At 40.6% G+C, this 15,549-nt stretch overlaps 1 protein-coding gene across 1 annotated transcript in view; it reads left to right on the plus strand.

Moving 5' to 3' along the window:
- LOC118335207 (zinc finger protein GLIS1) overlaps nucleotides 1-15,549 on the plus strand; it is a 47,839-nt gene that overhangs the window by 3,924 nt on the left and 28,366 nt on the right. The gene's annotated exons all lie outside the window — the stretch shown is intronic.

Raw genomic sequence — 15,549 nt, forward strand, 5'->3', positions numbered from 1 at the left:
CCGCTCCCAACATACCTTTTCACGGACATTAACAGTGATTGCCCTACAACAGAGCTCATTTTGGTCCGGTTCAGAAATATTATTCCTGGCTAGAGGTGCATGCTCTTTTGCAACACCCAAGGGTGACACAGCTGGGTAATACGACCCGCTGCGAGTATCAGAGGTAACTGTTTCAACATTGTTTCTGGTGTGTATTAACTGCAGGCCAATGTCTTTTTAAATCATGTTTACTTGGGAAATTATTTCAAGTCCCAGAACTTTTCTTCTTAGCACAGTCCAGTGAATTAGTGGGATTATAAAAGCTCCAGTTAATACACGGAGCGTAGTTTATCTCTACATGATGATTATAAACTCCAGATTCTTGCTTGGGGTCATTCTCACAATACTTGAATGGAAAACAAATGTATTAAAGAAATGTGTGCAGCCCCTTTGGTTTCGACGTTCCTTATTTAGTTGCAGGCCTCCTCTTCCTGGTTGAATGAGTCGGTGTTGGACAGTTGTGGAAGAAGTATTCAGATCCTTTAGTTAAAGCAGCAACACCACAATTACATTACAAGTTACTAAGGAAGTAAGGCCAGTGCGGATGTGTCTTAAACCTGCATTCTTTCTAGTGGCCAGCAGGGGGCAGCTACGTTGGTTGCAAGAAGCGCAGCATTTGTATTCAGATCAAATCTCTCACGTCAACCCAATAACAACGGTTTGATGATGTGGTGAAGCAGCGTGGGATTGTGGGTCTCCTCTCCAAAGCAAACCGACGCTGGTGATTAAAACACTGAATAAATCAGTTAACCTTAAAGACTCTGTTTTCTGACGCTGTTCGGTGGACAAAGAACGCGCTGCTAGCAGTGGCTCGTTTCTCTGATACCTAAGATCCAGACATCCAATGACTAAAATCCTTCATGTGCTTTAAATATATAGTTAACAGTGAGCTAAAACGTGATACAAAGTCCATTTCTGACAGCTTCTGGCAGACAACCACAACGCGAAAGGGGATAGCGGTGAAATGCACTGTTACCTGAATAAAATGACAGATTTCTCTGGGTTTGAAGATTTTTGGAAAGTACACTACTCAGCAAAATAAATAAGATAGGTCTAGTGTTTATAGACATTGTAGTGTGCAAATGTTACATATTATATATAATGTAGAAATTAGCCTACTTCTCATTCTCTCTTTATAAGCTCAGTAAGTAGTTTCCTAATGAGTTTATGGTCTCAATTGCTAGTGTTAAGTCTTCTTCCATACAGTACGATGTTCATTTACTAAATGATCGTCCCATTTAGAGTAAAACAGACGATCTCAGATCTCAGCTCACATCAAATAGGTAAACTAGGCAGTGCTGACGATCAAATATCAATCAATATTCTGTTACTGTGTTGCCTATTTCTCCAAAATCTTTATAGAAACATATTTTAGCGTACGTCATCGTACGTCATCGCCAAAATACCAACATGGTGACGGCCATAATGTCAAACTCTAGGCTACTACACAAAGCAACGGGTTCACATTTGCTTTACACTAAAGTTCACTGATTGCTTAATTGATTGGTGTAGTAATGGTTTACTCAGCCAGATATACTGACTTTCTTCAGTCAGATCAAGGAAAAGCTGTATACTGTGTATCATGTTGCTGTAGAAGTCACGTGAATCTGGCAGCAAACAGGTGTCTGTTTACACATCCAGCAGATATGGAGCAGCGTTTGCAGGCATTTTGCACTCTCCTTTTACTTCTGGTCGGGTTTCCAGCCGCTTCTGAGGGAAATATCTGGGTCTAAAGCTGCTAAATGCTCCACTATGTCCACCAGCTAGTCCTTAACTGTGTTTGTCTGCTGTTTGGTGTTGTTTTAGCAGTGTACAGTGGCTTTAGTAAACTGCGTTGTGGGTTGCACAACAACCAAAACAGTGATTCAAAATAGACTAAAACACTTGCTGAAGGGAACTGCAGAGCTTCATTCAGTTTCATTCAGTTTTATTTTAACAGTTAACATTTGGGAGATGAAGACACCCGGCTTTTATAAAGAATAACACAAATAAAGCTAATTCGTTTATTTCCCATGAGGTCTTCAGTAGGAGGTAAGAGTTGCAGCATATTGGTAAATAAACTCAGCAACAAAGAGGAATAGTCCTACAAAATGGGAATATTATTAAGTCAAATTAAGAGTATATGTCTTACAGAGCCACAGCCAGTAGCAACAAAATGTACTGGTTTTGCATGAGTTAGTGTTGGGACGTGTACACTAAAGAGAGGACCAAAGTGAGCGAGTTGTTGCAATAAAGTTTAAATATTATTACTGGGAGCCACCTAAAACTAACATACAAGCATAACAAATATAGCAGTTAAATTAAAGAGATCTGTCAAGATTAATGACGCCCTGCAGAATCGGTGAAGCAGGCGTACACACAGCTTTCCTCGTTTCCTTCGCTCCCAGAGGAAAGCGACTTTACATTTCAAAGTTTTAGTGCAAAAAAAAAAAGGAGTGTTTCAAAAGGATTCAAAGGCCCTGCTGGAAACACAGGGAGAAATATTTAATATGGACTAAAATGTGAGTTTTGAGTGATGCTCGGACAGGGAAGTGCTATTTTGGCAGGAAAACATGTTGTAAAGTAACAATTCTAACCTGGAACAAGTGTGCGTTTACAGTATTAATTCAATTTTGAGTAATTGAATAAGTTTTTTTTTTTCTCTGCTTCATTCCCTCCCCGCTAATCCCAAATGTATTTGCAATATGACTCCAAAACTTCCACTCTCTTTTGGACAATGCTATTGTTATCTGCTGGCAGTGGTCTGGCACACAGATCTGGGCCTCATAGATATGCAGCCTCAGGGTTCCTCTTTAAATCCATCTATTGTATCGCGTGCACAAATAACTAAATCAGCAAGTAAACACATGCATCTGTAGTGGTTATTAATCAGTATGTGAGTGTTTGTAATGCAATTAACCATACAATACTTATTCCAGTCACAGTATTTTAGGTCATTATACCCTGAGCATAAGACAGAGAGGTAGAAGACCTTCTGACTCTGACTCCCTTCTTCAAAACAGCTTGTCGGGTGGTTGAATACCTTCGGAAACCTCCTCCCCTCACATTTTGTGTCCGACAACGTCTGGAACGCTCTGAAACCAACGATCCGACATCCACACCCACTTTAGTGCCGTGTGGAGGTGAGAAAGGGAAGCCAGAGTGACTCTCACTCTCTCTCTCTCTCAGGTCTCTTGGCTCATTCTTAATAAAACTATTTCTGTCACTTTTCCGGAGAACAACTGGGTGCAACGCTATGAATACATTAACTGAAAATAGTCCCAACCAGCAGGATAAATCTGGGAAGAGAAAAGCAGCGCTCGCTCCTCCCTCATCACCACCATGGAAGTGCCCTCGAGCAAGGTCTTTAGCCACAACTGCTCCAGTGCAGCTTCCAGGTGTGACTGTTGTCAGGCTGCTCCTGAAAGAGAGAGCATTGGTCTTTTATTAGCTTTATTCCACACTTTATGAGCTTAGTTAGTCTGACATCCTCAGGAACACAGTGACGGTGATAATGGACCCGCAGCTGCAGTCACCTTTTGTTTGCATTCATTCATTGATTACAGTCATATATTGTTCGAATGCATACACTCGGTTATTCTTATGTCTTTGCTACACTGATAGTGTGAATGGTGCCTCAGTCACTCCCACTGCGCTCTGTACTCCTGATCTTACTCTATGTAACTTTGCGCTCCAGGCCGTGATGCTTAACGCTCCACGGCAGTGGTCACACACCACCAACTATGTCAGTGATTTTGGTGAAAATGGATCATATTTTATGGAGAAAATGTTTTCTGGTTTTCCCCCTGGCTGCTCCGCCTCAACTCTCTGTGATTTACAGAGTTTCCTGATGGCCAGTAAAGTAACCAGTAAAATATAGCTGCTGTTAGCTTAGCTCAGGGGTTTGAGTTATGTGGGAGCCAGTGGGCTTTTTCAGTGTAATGAGAAAACATTATTTCTCTCTTGTTTACCGCTGAAGTCATTGCAAAACTCAAAACTGCCCTGGAATTGCAACAAAGATCAATAGCCTGAAATTATGCCAAACCATCACTCGAGGGGACAGTGCGATTCCAACCTTTTAAGTGTTATTATTTTACATGTTGGCCACGGGGGCACAGTACCACTAGTGGAGCACTAAGAGCTGGAATGCTTTGGACCGCCGGGAAGACAATGTTTGTTTGGAGGCGGAGGATGCTGATGGAGAGTGGCACCAGCGTCATGCCAGAACCGGAGCCAGGCGAGCGGTCAGTGTAAACCGGGCTCAGCAGCTTCTGTGGCTGATGGCAGAGCCGAAGATACTGAACAGGACGTTGATGGAGGAAAAGAAGAAGAGAAAAGGGAGAGAGGCACAAGTCGGAAAAGAGTAAATCTGGGACTGACTTTTTCGTGAAACAAATGCTGTTGGAGTAAGTAATATTGGCTGGCTCGCTATGTCTAGTGTTGTTGCGGATGTTTGGCTGTGTCAGAAAAGATGGCTAGATTTTGTAATGTATTCATAACAAAATGCATGTGTACAGCTGTCCATATTTACAACAGTGGTGTCGGAACCGAGGGCACCAAATCACACAAATATAAATTCTTACATAGTGTTGCTTTAATAACATTTTAAATAATTTTTTTTATCTGCTGATCTGGTCCATTGTCTCCCTCAGCCACAGTAACTTTGTGTACAAGTCGGTGTGGTTTGGGCTCACTGAGCCATTTTACTGTCTCCGAAGGAGGGGCAGGGCCCAGAGAGGCTCCACTATTGTTTTAGTTGAAATAAATACCCAACAGTAATAGTTTACTTATCATGCTTATAATGTAACACTTCAAATTTACTGCTAAAAACAAACTCTTAATTCCAGGCCTCCCCATTTTGATGCCTTGAGAACTTAATTCCTACTATTCCCTTTGCTACTACATACTCCTGTCTGTCAGTTGTGTAAAATTAATTCTCCCATGACATCATATGGAGGAGTGCTGCACGAAGACCAGGAAAGTGTTGCTTGATATAGTCCTGCCTGATCTATTGGCAGAAATACTGATGTTTCACCGAACGTAAGCTATAAAAAAACCCCGCTAGATGCAAAACATAATCTATTTTCACAAGGTTTCTCGGACCCAAATACCACCCAAAATTTGTTTGGAAAGACACGTTGGAGTCAGTCAGTACCCACCACACCAGACACAGTCCGTCGCAGAAGAGTTTTAACAGACGTCTTGTGAAACTGCTCCTATTTCAAGCCGCTGGCAGGCCGGGGAGTCCATAGGCACTGCTTCTGCTGCTGCTGCTGGCCACGCTGTATCTGGTTCACGGGCTCTGCTCACACTGTCTTGTGGTTTGGACCGAGCCACTGTCATTTCACTGGTATTTCCTGCCATCTGCGCTCAGTCAAAGTTTCTCACAGATCCACACCTGCTTGTAAACGTTGGGGTCTGCCAGGGGGAGAGGACGTAGAGGGGTAGGTGAGCACTGATGAGGAGGAGGAAGAGATCCACACCTTTTGGCTCCAGTTTAGAAATAACGAAACAAAAACGTACCTGTTCGCAAAGGAAAATGCGATTTCGGTTGAAGACGGCAATTAGCTGAGACAGAACGGTGAGATTGTTTATTTAAACACTGACCTAAGAAAATAACTGAAACATATTCACATTTCCAGCACTCATAAGTTTTATCCAGCACTTATACACATATATTCTTTTTATTATTACTTTTACTACAAAGTTTTAGGATCCTTTGCTTGAGTAAAAGTAGTCACTTTAAGAAAAGTTATACGCTTATTTGGGGTCTTTATGAGGGTTTGGTTACATTTATTTATTTAGGAAGAGTGATACTCTAATGTCTGTGGGGGGAATATGAACAGACAGATATACAGAAAGCAGCTAGTTAGATCAGCTTAGCATAAAGAGTGAAAACGGAGAAAAAAAGGTAAAAAAAGGTAGTTTTACAGGAGGTTATGTGCCAAATTATTTCTTGGAGCAGTTGCCAGGCAACCAGTGTGGATTCCAGGAAGTTACCGTGCGGCAAATTGACATTTTTACAGCAGTTTTTGTGTGGATTAAACAAACAAGCTATGATATATTATAAGATCCAGGCAAGCTGTTTCCTATTTTTTCCAGTCTTTATGCTAAACTAAGTGAACAGCGGCTGTGGCTATAGTTACATATTGACTATACTCTAATAAAAGTGCTATCAATCTTACTTATCACGTAATTCTTGACAAAAGGCAAACAAGCCAAATTCTGAAAATTTTGTACTATTCATTCAAGTGAAAGTACACAAGTGATATCAGCAAAATGTACTTTACGGAGCACGGGAAAGTTGTCCTAAAATAATGTTGCGTTCCCTCGCATTCTTTCTGATCCATAGTGCTTGATAGTATTATGTATTATGTCCATAACCAGCTGCTGCAGTGGCTGGTTTTCACACACTGTAGACACACACACTGGGATTTTAAATTGGATGAGCTTTGGCCGTTTCTGTCGCTCGTGCTTTGGTTGTTATGGTTATGACTGTGACATATTAGTTTATAATAGGTGTCATATTAACTACGTGCAGGGGTTGTGTTTGTGCTGGCTGAGCGTTGTATTATGTATTCCTGAAATCCTGTCATGTATTAGTAAAACATCTGTCATATCTGATAATAACAGTCATCCCGTTAATGATACTGTGTTGACTATAATGTTAACAGGAGCAGTACGGGGTTTTTCTATTGTAGCTATAGCATCATCGATACAGACGCCACTGTGGCTATACCCCGATCAATAACTGTGTCCACAGCCGCAGGCAGGCACAGCAGCTGCAGTGACGCTCACAGCCAGTGGATATATAGTGTTAGGGCTCTGTCCTTTGAGAGGAGTAATGAGCAATCAATAAATGCATGTAAAACGTCACATCATCTCTCCTTTCTGTAGTATCTGCAGAGCATTTCTCTAAATGTTGTATTATAACTGGACTGGACCAACACATTATGCAAAAAATATTGCAAGGGAAACCAAAAGTAGTTCTGAAACAAATAAAAATAAATCCACCATGACCCTTTGAGGGCTATGTAGCACTCAAATACTAAAACCAAAAATTAAAAATGACATGTACTCAATGTGTGGTAAAACAGCTCCAGGGACTGTTTCATTATTGCAAAAAATATTATTGGATTATTATTTCTGATGCATTACTGTGTGTGCAGCATGTTACTATAAAGCTGATTTTAACGGCTTTATGTACATTTATTGCATTGCATCATATTTTATAAGATGATCTTATGTTTTGTATGTAAAGTTTTAATCAGCAACATATTAAGTAACTATAGCTGTCAAATAAATGTGGTGGAGTTTGATGTTTCCCTAATGTAGTAGAAGTACAAAATAGTATAAAATGGAACTACCTAATTAAAGTACCTCATAATTGTACAGAAAAGTACAAGTAAATGTACTTACTGTTGTTACTTACTCCGCAGCTGTCATTTAAGTTCTCGTCCTCCTTCTGTGTGTGCGTGTTTAAACGCACACACACTCAAACAGTGAAGAGGTACTTCATGAAAGCTCCTAACGGGTTTATAGAAAATGGAAAATGCACATTTTTATATGCAGATATAAAACTCCATCTTATCCATCCAGTAAAAATAAACATTAGCTTGGAGATACAGTAGACTGAAAGTGCTATTTGGAGTACCATAGAGGATGTGTCCCGAGAGGATCACTGTGTCTAAAGTTAACTGCAATTCAAGCCTCTTTCTAAGATGACATGCCTGATTTCTGATCCAATAACACATTCTTATTTTGTGCAACTTGAAACTGTGTTATTCACCTGCTCCCACTGAGTCTATGTTGACCCAAACTGCCTCTCAAAATGTTTGAAGAGTGCCAAAGAATTTTTTTCTGGCTGCAATCACACAACAAAGTACCCTGCAGGATTATGGAAGTGAAAGTGTTACACATCGGTGATACGAATGGTCAGATTTATCAAAGTAACTGAGGAGATGTTACCAGCACAGACTGACACTAAGTAATGCCAGACCCAGAATTCCCAATATCAATATACCGGTACCAATACTTTTCAATTTTGAATGTCCCATATTGTAGAAAGTGAGATTTCCAAGAGAAATCCATTACATTTGAATATTGTGGGAATAACTTATAACATAATATTAGGCCGCAAATCAAACATTAAAGAATATAATTTAACCTGAGACATACTGCCAGCCTCTGTGAAGTCCTTAATGATGTCTAGTCTATCCCCGACTTAAGATTTTCCAAGTCAACTAGTCATAGAACATTCATGATATTAATTGAATTATTTAAATATACAGAACAGCCGCCTGTTAAATCGTAATGGAAAAAGATAATTCTGAATGTGTTGGAACAACTAGCGAGGAGACACAGTTCAACACAGTAAAACATCACACAAGTCTCGTTCAACACACGGAATAAATACCTTCCAACTTCACTGAAACAAATACTGGCAGACTAATCGATACGATGGATGATGGATAACGTTAACAGTTCCATACAAATTAACTCGCTACAAACTCGCTCCTCTTGCTCCGTTCCCGTCCTCTCCTGTCCCTGCCTGAACCTGCTGTGTCTTCATCCCCAGAACAGTCCTAGTCAGAGACAATGTAAATCAGCTGGCCTCTGTTGAGTCCCCTGCTCCTACGCTAGTAGTGTTTAAACTCTTTTAGTTGTGTTTTGTTTTCCTGCAGCTATCCTACTAATTCAAACTGCGTCCACTAAGACTCTTCACATCGTCTAACCATTAAGTCGACTATCAGGATTCAGCCCTACTAAAATGAATCCAACTCTCGTAACACGGTGTTGGATTCTCCTCTTGTCTTAGGAGAACTTCGTGAACCCACATCCTTCTGGTTTTGTTCATCTGTGTAACTTACAGCAGTAACAGCTCAACAATATACATTTTCCTATCAAGCTGCCAACACAGTTGGAGTGTGCAGCGTGCTGATGGCTTGGGGCCACTGTTTACACATTGTTATTGTTATAGTTATTGTTCTTGGTGTGTACGGCTCTTGAGAGAGAATAGAATTATTTCAGCTCTCATGCGTGTTACAACACAAGATCGATTCCTAACTGTAAATAAGAAATACAGTATGTTTATTGTGTGAATCGGCAGAGAAGCAAAAAAGCTCAGCACTGCTGTAAGAAGAGGGTTCACATGCCCAGAAAATGATGTTACGCAGATCCATTTTTCTCCGGATCCATCCCATTGACGCTGGTATTGATACTTAAAAAAAGACTTGGTATTAGTAATATCGATACTTTGATCCCCTCATCCTTTAGTGAATAACAGTTCTAGTCACTCGCACAGATCAGGTTGGTCACCTGCTTTTATGTGCAAAGAGTCGCCTTCCCGTTCTGCTTCACCTCAGCCTCTTCCAGCTGGAGTATCGATAGAACGAAGCATGGAAGAGTAATCACCTCCTCTGTTGGGGTCTGGTGGTGGTTTTGCATTCCTCACTTCATTTTCAAGCTGTATTTCCACAGTCATCAGTGGTTTTGTCACCTGGACAAGCCTCTTCTTTGAGCAAAGCCTCAAAATTTAGACATGACTTAGCGGCATTGGCATTTTGTCACGCTGTTGGCGCAGCTTCAGTGGCCCTCTTCATTAAGCTGATCACTCACTTGGATGGTGCATTTCATGGAATTTGTGGAAAAATTGTCATCAGCACCTTTTTCATGCTCGCCCTCAGCAGACTTGGCTTCGGGATTCAGACTGACACACTGAGCCGTCATGTTCAGAAATGAGGTGGCAACTTGCAGCCATGTGGCACTCGTCAGTGACGTACACCTGGACATTGGCGCGACTAGGGACGTCAGTTTCGGTTAATTCTGCTTTCCAAAGCCCGACGCTCATTAACTAATCGGATAATTTTTAAGAAAAAAACACACAGGCCAAAACACGGCAGGTAGGTAGCGGTCGGTATCAGAGCTAGCTTGTCTGCCCTGGCTAGCTATTCACAGTAGCTCTCGATGGCACAACGTATTCAAGCTCAAAGTACCGAATTAGCTCTTTGAATCCCTCACCATCTACCGTACTGAGCTGTAACTTCATGTTTGCACTCACAAAATACATCTGTTTTATGACTGCACTTATATGGCACCTCTCTAGTCCTCTGACGACTCAAAATATATGCCACATTCATGCACTGATGACAAAGGCCATCACAAACAGAAATAGTTCACACACATTCATACGGCAGTGCACAATTTGGGAGATCGAACCGCCAAACTTCCAATTAGTGGATGACCCGCTCTACCTCCTCAGCCACTCCTCGTGACCCACAATGTGACGTAGATAAGGGTTCGTTTAGGGTTTAGGCAAAAAAAAACTTGACTTGGTTAAGGTTTGGGAACGATTGTGGCCATGATTAAAAGAATCCAGCGTTGACTGCCGGGAAGCGAACAGTTGATTCTCGAGTCAGAGTTCAACATGAACCGCCCAGACCTCTTCCCACTATGCACTTTGTTGCTATTTCCTCATTTGCCCCGACTGGCTCGGCTGCCAGAGGGTTGAAAATACACCAGTTTTGTTTTTGTTCATTTGCTGAATTTCTCTTCTGAATTTAGTTCTGTCCAAAATATGTTGAATAAGGAGAAATAAGGAACTAGAACCTCATCACTTCTTGTTCTGGGATAAAAGCTCAAATCTGTGTGTTGCACAGAAAACATTAGCCAGTTGTAAGAGCTGAGGTCACCTTTGTCAATGTCGAATGTGGTATAATAGAAGTGACTCACCAGCCTCAGCTTTCATGCACAGTGGACATGATCACTTGTCATCAGCAAATTCATCTTTTATTTTTAGATACATGACACTTTTGATGACGTGTGCTTCAAAGGAATTCTATCTATGAGTGGACAAATGTCTGCACAATCCATGAAGATAAAAATGTAGAACATGGTTTGTGACACATCCTGTGGCCTCTTGAGTGTTTTATTTTACAGTGTTATTATTACAGAAGTCTTGCTTTGTGATTAATCATCAAGTGACACACACATTATATTACAGTAAGGTGTCACTTCCTGGTATACTACTGACAACAACTTGAAAGACTAAATTCTGGAGTCGGTACTAATTTAATTGACATGTTTTATGTTGAACTCAGTTATGAGGGAAAAAGGCATCGTTCATCAACAGTCTGCGTCTTTGTGCAGCTCGGCAGCTTTCAGTGTCAGCAGCTTCAGGTTGGGCCTCTTCCCTCAGTGTAAATAAATGTTTCAGGAGGCTCCACCTCATGATCCTTGTTTAAGTTTCTCAGCTGAAGCTGTTTGACAGCTCGTGTTGCTGTGAAATTTTTATAGAGGTCACAAAGAGAGAACAAATACAGAACATTTTGCTCAAGCATATTCGTCATTATCCACAAAGTACATCATGTTTTTGGAGGGACAGACTCTTCTGCATGTCCTATAATAGTCAGACCTAGTTTGACCTCCCTGGTTTGAACAGAAAATCCAGCTGTTCATCCCACAGCAGGCACGACTGCGATCCTGACTCAGCAATGTGTTTGATCTGAAGAGATATTCATCTTTTTAGCATGTATTACTTCCTTGACTGTGAAACAACTTTTCTTTTGAGTTATATAAGATGTATGTAATTGCACCAGTGTTCTTCTAAAAGGTTTTGGTTAAAGAAAGAAAATCAGATTGAAACGACATGAACTAAACTGGATCTAAATGTTTCAGTTATTTAGGATTAGAGGGAGGCATGGAGACATTAAAAGGTGATAGAAATATATGCTGGTGTAAACGCAAACTATCACATATATCAATATTTGCCCCAAAATGAAGATATTTTAACTCCAAAACATTGTGGCGCATAAGTAAAGCGCTGAATGGAAATATCTAAAGGTGGCGTTAGAAATAGATAAACATACTTAGTATAGTATCCACATTTATTGATGCATTTATTATATGCTAAGCCCTGCTGTCTGATATTTGAGGATATTGACAGCTCTTGTAAAGAGTTTGAAGGTTACAGTGAAGCAGCAGTTGCTTAAAGCTTCTCTAGAAGCTACTCTGGCTTTCAGTCTCCACATGCAGTGTTCACTAATCACGGAAATTTCCAAGGTGTGAATGTGTGTGACTGTAAGAATGTAAAGGAGGCGGCTGTAGAAAAAAAGAACGTGTGCTCATTCAATTTCCTCTGGATAAATAAAGGTTAATGACCAGAAAGTAGAGTAAATCATGATTTATTGGCAGACTCAAAGCCCAGAAAACTGGTTTCACAGGATTAACTTATTTTGAAAATGGAGGCCCTGAGGCACAAATTATTTAGAGAAGTGTAAACTTTCACCCTGCAGCCAACTTTCTCTGTTACTTGGATACCAGTCTCTCATGTCTTTTATAAAAACACAAGCGACAGTTGTGAAATTGGTTACGTAATTCACATGTTTTCTTTAATGGTCAGCCAGCCACATTCATGAGATTTTGTTCTCTTGCAAACATATTGTCCTAACCTGAATATACTGCACCTGTGGGTATTTCTATGCACAAAAAATGTCCTCGTGTATTTCTTTAAATCCAGGAACTAAAATTTACAGCACTTATTTTCCTTCTTAAACTCATAAAATCTCGTATGATTTATATACAAATGTAATAAAACGCGAGGTCAGGATTGCAAATCAGTTCTCGGACGTACCTGGAAGAACGTGATGCTAATTCCATATGTCTCGGAGATCCTGTTATCGGTAGTGTTAGTAACTCTGTGCTCAAAATAGATGACCAGACAAAGTGTAGATGTAGAAAAGGGCGGTTCAGCATGGTGACTAGAATAGTTCCTCCTAAATGTTACACACTGGACCTTTAAAATTCTTCATTAAAACATTTGAAAATGGGGCTTTTATTTGTTTTATTTATTTAAAAAAATGTCTCTCAGTAAATGAATTAGTTCAGGTTTATGTGGCATTATTTGGTCGTTTTGCTGTTTTTAGCCACCTGGGGGCGGCAGAACATATGATATGAACACCACACTGACATATTATCACATATTATTATAATATCGTTTGTCACTACGAGCGACACTTGTCTCATTACGCTTCCATTGTTAGCATACAAATATTTATTAGTTAGAGTTAGCGCTGGACTGACAATCATTTTCCATTTTCACAAGTTCTCACACTTAAACATTTGGTCTTAAAGGTGGGGTCAGTCATTCTGGAGAAACATAGATGATTGTTGAGTCTCATTCCCAGCTCCTCAAATACCGAAGCTTTGCGTTATGGTAACAAAGTAGGTACAAAGTAGCTTAGAGCGAGCCACTCAACACAACAGGTGTCATTCTTACTCCCAGGTCATCGAACACCTCCACCAATGAGATGCTGTATATAAAGCATGCTTCAGATTCCTCTGTATAAATAAACTTTATTGGCCTGCACTGATGCATGTTCAGCTACAGGATTCAGTGTTAGCGCACGAGGCTGCCGATCCACTCTGACGCCTCTGTAACACAGTGCAGGATTATTTAGGAAGGATAGGATTAGGAAAGTGAATTTTGTCTGTGTATCCACATCTCTAATTTCAATGAGGATCTTTTTTCCCATGTTTCAGTTGAACCAAAAAGCACAAAAACATTTGTAATTCAAGAACCAAAGTGCTTATTGTTGAGACAAGTACACATTTGCTTGTCCTGAAAGGCCACAGCTGTGTTTAGCTAACCTCAGCAAGTGAGTCTTTAAAAGACACCACATGAGATGCGCCTGCTATTTTATACAGTTTGCATGCTCAGTTGAGGCTTTGTGGGACACTTTTCTTAGTTTTACTGTCTGACTCTTCTTCTGGATTAGGACCAAGTGGTTTGTGAACAGACACTGCTAAAAAAAAATCCTCCTTTTTCTATATTTGCTGCTGGATTTCACTGCGGCAGCAAATATATGCTTCACATATATTATGTTATGTTTGATGCTTAAATAGAGCAGTTAGATTATGAAAAGAGATGCGATTATTTAACAGGTGTATTTGATTGTTGGGAATAGGTTTTATTTGCATCTGAAATCCCACAGTTTGCCCTCAAAACTCTCATATTGGTTTTAGCTCTCAAATCTAACAGGTAAGTTGCAATTATGATTTAAAAAAAAAAAAAATAATACATTTCTGCCACACATGTATCATTAATCGTGTTCAAGCTGTTGACACACAGACACATTGCTGCCTCTCTAATTAAGATCCAACCACAGTTCCCATGACTGGACTGCTATGACTCTAGTGGGGGGAACTCCAGCGATTTACGGGAAGAATCATAAAACTGTAAACCAGACTATACCAGGAAACTATGGGCATGAACCTACACTTAGTGACTCCTTCGTCAGCTAATATAACTGCAGAAGTGAACTTACTCATCATCTTAGCTGAGTCGGTTTCTGGCTCGTAAAATTACAATCCACATGAAATCCCATTGAATCTTTCCGATGACTAATTACACATGGCAGGGATCCTGTTGTAAATTAGGTCATCAATATCTGGCAGATGGCAGAGAACTGTGGAAATCAAGTCAACTCCAATAAACACTCAAGGACTATTGCACAGTGGAGCTACTGTATATGTGACAGGGGTGGGGGAACTTCTGTTTGACCCACCATTTTCCAGCCTCCCTATCCTGCATCACTAGCTAGCCGAGAGATGTGGTCCATTACTCTTCCTCTGTTAACAAGCATCTGGACCAGGTTCCAGGCAATCGGCGGCCACACAACGCCTGGCTGTTTGCTGCAAGGGTGGCCTTAATGCCTGCAGTAATGAATCAGCCCCGACTGTTACAGCAGCTTAAAGGAAACCAAATATACACTATACTCACAACTGTTTGATTGAAGCCTGCTGACAAGGGGGTCGGGCACGCTGTTTGTTTTGGTTTTACTTCATCTGGGACCTTCTCTGCTGGTCCACCTTGGTCCATTTGTTGTGAATGATTGAACGCAGAGATGCCCGGTGGCTGGAAATGAGGGAATAACATTCAGAGTGTGACACATTTTGGGTTTTGCCCTTTCGAATGGCATGGCAAGTTGTCACACGAGCTGAGTCATAGTGTTGCAACATCATAATAGAAAAGAAATCTTGTGTGACTCCTTCGATATCAGTTCCAAAAAGTGGTGGAAAGTAGATTTACCCAAGTACTGTACTTACATGGGAGTGATTTTACACATCAGAGTCTGTTTGCAGGTCTTGCAGAGGACTACTGCATGTGAAAAAAAAGTTGCATAAATCCTTTTGTGGTCTGATAAGTCTGATAAATGGCCTCAAGGTCGGGCATTGTGGGTAATGCATGCAGCATGTTTTGACCAGGAAGAAGAATGTATGGAATAGAAAAAGTTAATATTTCTGGTTCTGATCTTTTTTTTTTTTAAACCATTGTGGTAAAACAATGCGGTGTAAAGAAATTTCCACTGCTATTAATCATCCTACAACCCCTCTAAACTTAATGGAGCGAAGCCTGCGAGCTAGTTCAGGCAGGTCAACTCGAGCTGCGCTGATTACACACATGACATGCCTTATTCCATAATCACTAACCAAGCGCTCCCTTCCAATCTGGCGGTCTATTTAAACTGCACA

This window comes from Morone saxatilis, unplaced genomic scaffold (genome assembly GCF_004916995.1).
Source record: "Morone saxatilis isolate NCDOM2014 unplaced genomic scaffold, NCSU_SB_2.0 Contig23, whole genome shotgun sequence".
Classification (NCBI taxonomy): domain Eukaryota; kingdom Metazoa; phylum Chordata; class Actinopteri; family Moronidae; genus Morone; species Morone saxatilis.